Source organism: Macrobrachium rosenbergii, chromosome 4 (genome assembly GCF_040412425.1).
Source record: "Macrobrachium rosenbergii isolate ZJJX-2024 chromosome 4, ASM4041242v1, whole genome shotgun sequence".
Taxonomy (NCBI): Eukaryota; Metazoa; Arthropoda; class Malacostraca; order Decapoda; family Palaemonidae; genus Macrobrachium; species Macrobrachium rosenbergii.
The window spans coordinates 51671761-51681780 of record NC_089744.1 but is presented as its reverse complement, the minus strand read 5'-3'; positions in this window follow the sequence as shown (position 1 = coordinate 51681780).

The following is a 10020-nucleotide window of genomic DNA, read 5'->3' as shown; positions in this document are numbered from 1 at the left end:
TACTAACTGGATGTAAGGTCTTCCCTGCAGTTGGTAGCCAACTACCAATAATCACCTTATTTTAAGTTTAACGGCCAGTTCCAGCTTGCGCTGAAAGTAAATCCCATATGTAAAGACCCCAGGTTTGAATGTTAGGAAAAATGGCAAATTTTAAAAATTAATTTGTATTTTTCATAGCTAACAAACCTACGGTCTTAATGTGAGGATAAAATCTTCTAGCACCAGCTGGAAACCGATAAAAAACATACTGTTGTAGAACAAGGTATTGGTGGCAAAGGGGTTCGGCTAATTAGATGAGAGAGGAGGCATCAGCCGACCTCCCTTAACCCGAGACTGTTGTGACACATTCAGTTTCTTCCAGCCCAGGGAATCACTTTGAGGGGTGGCAAGAGGTGGGCAAGGTACATTAAGACCATAGGTTTACTAGCTATGAAAAATACAAAATAAAAAAAATTGTCATTTGTTCACATGCAGAACAAACCTAGGTCTTAACGTGAGGATAGACTCACCTTTGGTGGGAGGAAAGGAAAGTCTTGAACCGACTGGATCTTCAGCACACCTGGTCTCATTTCCTGATTAGGCTAAAGCAGAGGAAGGAGACATATGCCTTTGATTCATCCGATAAAAAGTTTATCAAACAGTCAGACTGCTGGGCTAATACACAATGTGGAGGAACATTGTGTAACTGGAAGTTAGAGCTATATATGTTCAATCGAGAAATCTACGTTAGCTACCAATTTGTTTGTTATCATTCCTCTCTCCCCTTGTCAGAGAGAGGAAGGACTAGCTTCTGCAAGGAAATTTTTGTGTATGAATAAAACTTTCTCAAACAGAAAAGCCACTCACTCACCCGTAGCTAACCACCAGTTCCAGCACATGATGGATCAATCTTCCTACTGCCCATGGGTAGAGAAGTGGAAAAGGGAAAGGAAAAAAGACCTGTCGCCTCATTTACTCTCACTTTCATACCATTATCTTGGGTAAAATACAAACTGTCCCACTAGGGGGCACTAGATGAGCTACACAACTTGTTGAGCGGCCACCCACCACCGGGCCCAAGGAAAAAAGTGTTCAAGGACCTGTGGGCAATGTCCCACAGATAGAAGGATGTGAAGGTGGTTTGACAAAGCCAAGTACCACCCTTCAAAATCCTATGAACAGATAAATTCTTCTTGAAAACTAATGAAGAGCCCAACTCCTAAAATCATGTGCTCTTGCATGCACTGAGTTAGGATCCGTGGTTGTAGAGGTGCTATATGCACATTTAATAACCTCATGGAGCCAGGAGATGGTGTTCTTGGACACTTCTTTCTTGATCTGGCCTGAGCTTACAAAAGGCTTCGACACCCTGGCCTGGGGTGATGAGTCCTTTTCGGGTAACACGCAGTGCCCTGACAGGACATAAGAGCAATTTGTCTGGGTTGTTATCAACAAAATCTCCCAAGGAAGGGATGGATTTTGAGTCTTGGCTATGAATTCTGGGACAAATTCAAAGGCTACAGACCCCCAACCCCTCATGTGTTTAACATTACAAAAGACTATGGAGTTCACCCACGCTCTTCGATGAAGCTAAAGCAAGTAAGAAGACTGTTTTGGGTCAAATATCTGTCAGATGACTGTCGGAAGGGTTCATACGACGCTTGAGTGAGACTACTTAACACTAGAGCCAGATCCCAACCTTTTAGGTGCAGAACCAGACCCAAAGCAGCCTTGTAGCCTTTTGATGGCAGACACAGAAAGATTTTTCTCCCTCCGAAGAAAAACTAGGAAATCTGCTATTTGCTGAACAGAAGCTCCAACTGGAGAGAGACCCCATCGACAACACCAATCGCAGCAGATGGCCCATTTTCCCTGGTAAATGACTGAGGAAGATCTGAGACAGCCAGACATCTCTGTCACTGCTCTCCAAGAAAAGCCTCTCACTCGCAGGAAATACTGGATAGTCTTCAGCTGTGAAGAGATAGGAACCCTACCGACTGGTGATATCTCTCGACGTTAGGCTGGCAGAGGAGGTTGTGCCATGGAGGGATCTCTCTGGGAACTGCTGACAGCAGGGCTAGTAGATCAGGGAACCATTCTGCATGAGACCACCAGGGAGTTTCAGGGTCATTAACCTGTCCAAGACCTGAAGGATCAGGCAAAAGATAGGGAAGGTGTAAGCCTCCAGGTTGTCCCAAGGATGTTGTAAGGCATTCTCAGCCACAGCGAAGGGGTCTGGGACAACTGAACAGAAGATCTTTAGCTTCCTGTTGAACCTTGTTGCGAACAGATTGGCCTTCCCCAAAGGAGAAAGAGCCTGTCTGTTACCTCCTGATATAAGGACCACTCTGTTCCCAGGATCTGACCCTAATGACTCAGTTTATCGGCCACCACATTCCTCATGCCTGGGATGTACCTGGCTGAGACGTCTACTGATTTTTCTATCGCCCACTGGTGTATGAGTACCATCATGGAGTGAAGTTGGCAAGAGACTAGCCCCCTGTTTGTTTATGTAAGTGACTGCCATAGTGTTGCTCAACATCAGAACTATGGAGTGCCCTGACACCCTCTCCTGAAACTCCTGAAGTGCCAGAAAGTCTGCTTTCAGCTCCAGAACACTGATGCGCAGCTGTTTGTCCTGAAGACTCCAGACTCCTGATGTCATAACACCATCTGGAGGAGGAGAATGAAAAGGCACTCCTATAGTCAAGTTTTCATCGGCCAACCTCCACAGAAGGTCCCTTCTCACCTTTGCAAACAGAGGTACCTGAAACAGAGGTGAGTCCTTTGCAAGGGACCATAATTCTTTCAATCTCCATTGGAGAATTGGAGAGATCGAAGGTGGAGACGGCTGTGGGGAACGTGTTTTTCCAGTGAGGTTAAGAGGCCTAGAATTACTTGCCACCGGCTGCTTCTGTTCAGATAGAAAGGACTGGGCCACTTTCCTGAACTTCTCAATTCACTGGTCCAATGGACACTGTGTCTATTACCATTCCCAGGTAAAGAATCTTTTGACTGGGGTGAAGATTTGACTTCAAATTTATCATGATGCCTAGGCCATGACAAAATTGGAGAAGACAATCTCCGTCTTGGATTAGCTTTTTCCGAGAACTTGCCAGGACCAACCAGTCGTCAAGACATCTCAAGAGCCAGATACCTTGAGAATGAGCCCAGGATGACACTCTTGTGAACACCTGAGGGGCTGTTGTTAGGTCGAAGCACAGGACCTTGAACTGAAACACCAGCTCTCCCAAACTGAAGCAGAGAAATTTCTGGGAAGAGTGACAGATCGGAATTTGGAGGTAAGCATCCTTCAGATATATTGTGAGCATAAAATCATTGCTTCTGGCAGCTGACAGGACCGTACGAGACGTCTCCATCTTGAAACGGGTCTTCCTGATGAACAGGTTCAGGGTCGAAAGGTCTATCACTGGTCTCCAATCACTCGTCACCTTGGGGACAAGAAAAACCCAACTGTAGAATCCCAGAGAAAGATGCCAGACTATTTCCACCACTCCTTTCTCCATCATTTTCCTCACTTCCTCCAGGAGAGCTAGAAATTTCAGAGAGTCCTGGGTGTATGACAGATGATGGAGAGGTAGCTCAGAGAGAGGGGGAAGGGAAATCGAGGGGTAGTAGATATCCCACCTGAAGAACCCGCTACCCAAGACTCCACTCTGAAACTCTGCCATGTAGCCCAGTGGCTTGCCAGGCATCCCCCACAGGTGGCAACGAGTGGGAAGGGACGCTTACTCTATCGTTTACCTCTTCTGGCCCTGCCTCTGGCTTCTCTTCCTGGTCTAGAAGAGCAGGCCTGAAAGGGCTGTTGTTATGGAGCTTTCTTAGAAGTTGTTTGAGCAGGTTGAGCAGGCCTACTAGTAGATGCTGCATTCGTGGTCTTCTTCGGAGAAGCTTGAAGCCTAGGTCTCAATGTACTAGGACAAGAAGATCTGGCTGACTCTGACACTGCTTGAACTAGCTGGTAGTTATTGTCTGCACAATGTCTATCAATTGCTATGTCTAGTTGTTCTGTAAGGAAGAGAGAAGGGAGTTCAAAACATCCCCATTTCTCAAGGCTAGCAACGAATCTGTGCTGATACATCTTGAAACCTTGGAGAAGGCTGCATCTCTTCTTTTCAGCAAAAGATTAACCCAAATATTAGCATTTAAATGGGTCAGGTAAAAAATAGCTTTACCACCTGATTGTAAAATCCTAATAAAAGGGGCAATGTCTTCTGAATCACCTAGTGCAGGGGAAGATATATTGGCCACTGCCATAGACTATGTCTAACTAAGACACTGTCTGAAAAGCAGAAGAGGCAGTCGACTCCAAGGTAGCAACCTCTTGATGAGTAAAGGAAGGACCTTCTGACCTATCTTGATCTAGGGTCAATCCAGGACCCAAACAAACCAGGTCTGGGTTAATCTTGATCTAGGTCAATCCAGGACCCAAACAAACCAGGTCTGGGTTAATCTGTCTAGGGTGCAACACCACATTAGGTGTTGCACAAAACCTTCTATGTCAAGGCAGCATAGGGGGTAGAAGCTTAAATTATCTACTAGACTGAAGTGAATCATCACACCCGCAGATGAGAGAATTCACATGCCCTAGGACAGAATCTGCATGATTTGAGCATGGCAGCTCTATAGAAGCCTCTAATCCTTTTTAGGACTGAGTAAAGCCTCTATACCTGTAGGGACATCCAAAGAAGTCAATGCTGCTTCCTGAGAAAGATTATTGTACTCAAGAATGAGTTCAGTAACCTCAGCATATGTAGTAACAAATTCTTGGTTCTCCATATCTTCCACCTGCTGGTTGCAAGGATCTACTCTATCTATTGGATCAGATGAACGTGGGACATCTTTATTAATAACTGGGGTGTAAGCCCTTTTGGGCCCTAAACACTTTTTGGAGGCTTGATAGCCTGATGATGACAACAGTAATCTTGCCAGAGGGTCGTTTCATTCACAAGAGCGAGAGGCAGAATCTCCATTCCCGTGCGACGGCCATGTGTCAATGCACGGCTGTGCATCTGTGACGTCACGTCCACGGTCGAGCAACTCAAACAATGATCCCGATTCCTTCCAGAAGATCGTGACTGAGAGAGACATCGAGATGCCAACGAAGGCGGATGTAAAGCCCAATGACTGGGACTGGAAAGATGGGGCCTATCGTCATGGACGTGCCAGCTACAGCGGGAAACAACACTTCTTGCAGGGGAACCCGAACAAGGAGAGAGACAAGGCAACAACAGCTGACGCTGAATACACATTCGCATAATTTTGAGCCCCTCACAAGCGTTGTAGAATTGCGGGATCCAGAAGGTAACAGCTGAACCTGTGAAGACTTCTCTACACAGGATTTCTTAACAGGAGCCTTGTCATCCATCCTATGAACACAAACAAGGGGACTGGGGAAAGATGACACTGCCGTAGATTTTCCTTTCGCCGATTTTTGCCTGGAGAGATCTACCAAGAGACGAAAAGCTGCTGGACGTGACACACCCCCATCAGAGACACGGCTGTGAGCAGGAGCAGGAGACCACGTCCATGGTTGGACAATGATGGAGACAAAGAAATAGAGATGGTTCTAGGTCTTCTTAAACAAGGAGCAGCAACAAAGTCTTTAACCCTCCAACGTCTAATGGGGAAGGGCTGGGCAGGAGAAGAAGATGACGAAAATGAAGATGAGGAGGAAGATGATGAAGGAGAAGGCTGAGATGGAGATCTGCAATGCTTCTTCTTTATAACATGGCCATACTTCTCTCGGAAAATGATGTCAACTCTGTCGACCATCGCTCGAAAGAGAGCATCAGAAGACGGAGCAGGAGTAGAAGTCGCCACCACTGGAGAAAGCCTGAAACTCTGAACAGGAACCAAAGGTCTAAGCAGAGGAGCGAGGAGAGCCTCTGAACTGGGAACTATCAAGGTGGACGAGCTAGGAATGAGAGCAGGGGTAGCCACTGCAGCTGCCGTCTCACAACACTGGGCAGGCTACACCAAAGGTTGATGTGGTAACACTGGAGCCAAAGCTCCCGGTACAGCTAAGGGAAGAGCAAAAGGGCTGGCAACTGTCGAGACAGTTGATAAGGAACACCAGAGGACAGAAAATGGGATAACAGGCCATCCAAGGTTAGTACTCCTGGAAGGCCTAGAGATGCCCAGATGCTAGCCATCTTCTGAGCCTCCGATCCTGAAAGAACTAGATGGAGCTGCCTCCTCCCTCACAGGGGGGAACACCTGCGCCCCCCGCCCCCCCCCGAGAGTGGGGCAGCAACAGAAAGAATACCTCCTGACCTCTCTCCAGAAACTTCCAAAGACGAAGCTATGGAAGAATGGGAAGGGGTAAAATCTTCCAAGGAAGAAGCAACTACTGGAGGAAGATTGGACAAGGAAGAGGAAAAAGAAGGAGCCTGAGAAGCAGCCATTAAAGGAGGAGAAAACCCCTTCCAAGATGGCACCTCCAACTTCCTCCGCTGCTGCCTCTTCTTGGCAAAAATCCTCCACCATAATGGGGATCAGTCTCAAAAGAAGCCAGAAAACGTGAACAAGGGAAGCCACCAACCCCTGGGCATTTCCAGAGTTAAGGAACGGGAGACTGAGATGAGATATGGGTTTGCATGATCAATGCAACACAAAAAACAAACAAAAAGCACTAATGCACAAACACACAGAATAGCACTATTTCACAACACAGAAGGCAAACTAAAAGAGAAAAACAGGCAAGGAAAAACACAGGCTTCTGGAAGGATGGGCAGCAGCACATCCTTCTAGCAAGATGGTAAAAAAAAAGCTGAATGTGCCACGGTGCTCTCGGGTTAAGGGAGGTTGGCTGATTCCTCCTCTCTCATCTGACTGACCGAACCCCACCCATTGCCACCAATACCTTGTTCTACAATTTTATATGTTTTTTTACCAGTTTCCAGGTGGAGCTAGAAGATTTTATCCTCACGTTAAAGCCTAGCTTTGTTCTACATATGAACAAATACAAATTATAGTACTCTGAAACTGTCATATTGGTATGTGGTACCTTTGTCCAGTTATACACTGATTAACTGTACCTGCTACATGTCAATTTAAGCTAGTGATTATTCTATGCCCAGGTTTACCTGACAGCAGAACCTGTTTATTACCACATGCACCTGGAAATTAAGAATCCAACATTGCAGGATCTACTGGATAAGATTAATGAACACCATGTATAATTAATGAAAGTAATCAAAGCAATACAAAGTTGAGGATAGTTATACGTACTAAAAATTATGCAAATAAGCTGTATAATCTTTTGAATGCTAGAAAATTTTAAAAGAAAATAGGGGCCAAAATTTTAAATAAAAAATACAAATGCTTGCCTTGTGTAACAATACAAAATAAGAAAATCTTAATTAGTGAGTGTGACTTTACTCATCTGAGATATTAGAAGGTCTACTAAGCAAAGGAATGAAAAATTCTTGCTGAATTATGCATATTGGAACCTCCAAAACTGTTTAATTCAAAGTCTAAATCAAACTGTACATTGCTGCAACAGCTTTTAACAATAATTAATTAATGAAACAATTAATGTACAATTTCATTTCAGGAAACTTTTATCTACAGTATGCTGTATTTTATCCGTGTAAGAATATTTGGGATTTTTACACAACATTTTTAAGCCAGATCTCTCTCTCTCTCTCTCATAATTTGGTGTATTCATATCTAATATCAAAAGAAAGTAACCTGTAGGCAAAACCCTCTCATTTAGGGCAAGTTCCTTTACCATATAATCATGTAAGCATCTCATCTCTCTGACAGGCTGGGGTAAGTATTAATAACGCATGGGTGGCACACGAGAAGGCATTACAACTAACCCACCCCTGACGGTGAGCATGCAAAATATTTTAAATAACTTCAGTGGTATAAAGTATACAAAGCAATTTTCAGGGAGTAGGTAAAGTTACCAACAGAGACAAGAAGCTATAGCATTATGTTGGGATATCACAAGGAAATGACTTTTCGGTAGATTCCTCTCATGTAAGGCAAGTTCCTCCTCCATTTACTATCCTGTAAGTACTCATCTACAGTAAATAAGGGGTCAGGGGGTAAGCACTAACAAATGTGAACATAAAATATTTTAAATAATTTTAATATAAAGTATGCAAACTTAATATTCTCATCGCACAATGACAAGAAGCTATGGCACATTGTTGTTACAATGAATATCAAAAGAAAATTACCTGAATTTAGACCCCTCTAAAGATGGTCAATTTCTCCCCATTGCTATCCTGCAAACACCTCATCTCTCTGAAGGTCAACAGGTAAGCACTAATTAAACAGGTAAGCACTAATTAAACAATAATAGGTGTAAAATTAAGTAATACAAATACCTATTACAAAACATCTTGAGTAATTTTAATATAAAGTACAGTATGCAAAGCAACAATTATTGTGTATGTAAAATATTGTCAGAAGAATACAAGAATCTATAGCACAAAGTTGCCATAATGGATACCAAAAGGTATTCAGACCACTCTCATACAGGGACAGTTCCTCCACCATCTGTTATCCTGCAAGTATCTATCTGAAGGGTCAGGTGTTAAGCACTAATAAAAACGAGTGGCAAAAATTAGAAGTTACAGCGGTCCTATCTTTGAGAGTGAGCCTGCAAAATATTCTGAAAAATTTTTGATGTTATAAAGTATGCGAAACACTTTTATGTATATGTAAAACTGCTATCAGACCAACACAAGAAAATACAGCACAATATAGTCATAATGTATACCAAAAGGAAATGACATGCAGGAATTTACCTCTCATCAAAGGTAAGTTCCTCTTCCATCTGCTCTGATACAAGCATCTCATCTATCTGAAGGGTTAGCAGATTAGTGCTAATAAAGCAAGTGGCAAACTGGAAAGTGTTGAAAGTGCCCTACAATATTTTGAAAAATTCTAATGTCATAAAGTATTAAAATCAATTTTCAATGTGTATATAATATTGCTGTCAAATCATCATAAGTACATATAACATAATATAGTAAAGACAGATACAAAAAGGAAATTACATGTATAATTAGAAACCTCTCCTCAAAGTCATCCATCTTTTCAGTCTCCCATCCAGCAAGAGTTTAATTTATTCTAAGGATTAAGGTGTAAGCAATAATAACAATAGGTGGAAAATTAGGTCTTACAACACTTCTAACTTTAAATTTGACTACAAAATACTTTTGTTACTGCTACAAATTGTGCAAAGACTGTTTCAACATTTATGTAAAATTTCCTTCAGACCATCTCAAGAAACTATAGTGCAATGTAGTCATAATGAATACCATAACAAATGACCTGTGGTAGAATCCTCTTCTCAAAAGAAAGTTCCTCTTCCAACAACCATTCTACAAGCATCTCATCTATCTGAGGAGTATGGGGTAAGCACTAATAAAACAAAGGGTGGAAAAAAGGCAACGGAATTACCTAGAAATAAGTGCTGAATGGACTTTTTCACCGGCTGACACGGGACCCGATCCAGAAAATAAAGACATTACAATGACCCCAACTTTAAATTTAAACTACCAATAATTTTAATGAAAATAAAGAATACAAATCCATTTTCAATGCAAATGTAAAATTACAATAAGAACAAATACATCAAGCTATAATACAAATGTAGTTGTAAAGGATACCAAATGGCATAACCTGAAAGTAAAACCCTCTCCCTCAGGGACAAGTTCCTCTCTGATCTCCTATCCTGTTGCATCTTATCTATCTGAAGGGCCAGAGGGTATGTACAAATAAAAAAATGGTAGAAAAACTAGAAAGCATTACAACTGTTCCAACTTTAATATGAAATGCAATATTATAAAGTATTTAAAGCAATTTTCAAAGTGTATAAAAAAATCATTATCAGACCAGCACAGGAAGCTATACCACAGTGTAGTCATAATGAGTAACAAAACAACCTGCAGACAGACCCCTCTTATCAAGGGCAATTTCATCTCCATCTGCTACCCTGCAATCACCTCATCTATCTGAAGGGCCAGCGTGTCTTGTTAGCATAATGCCTTGTCAAGG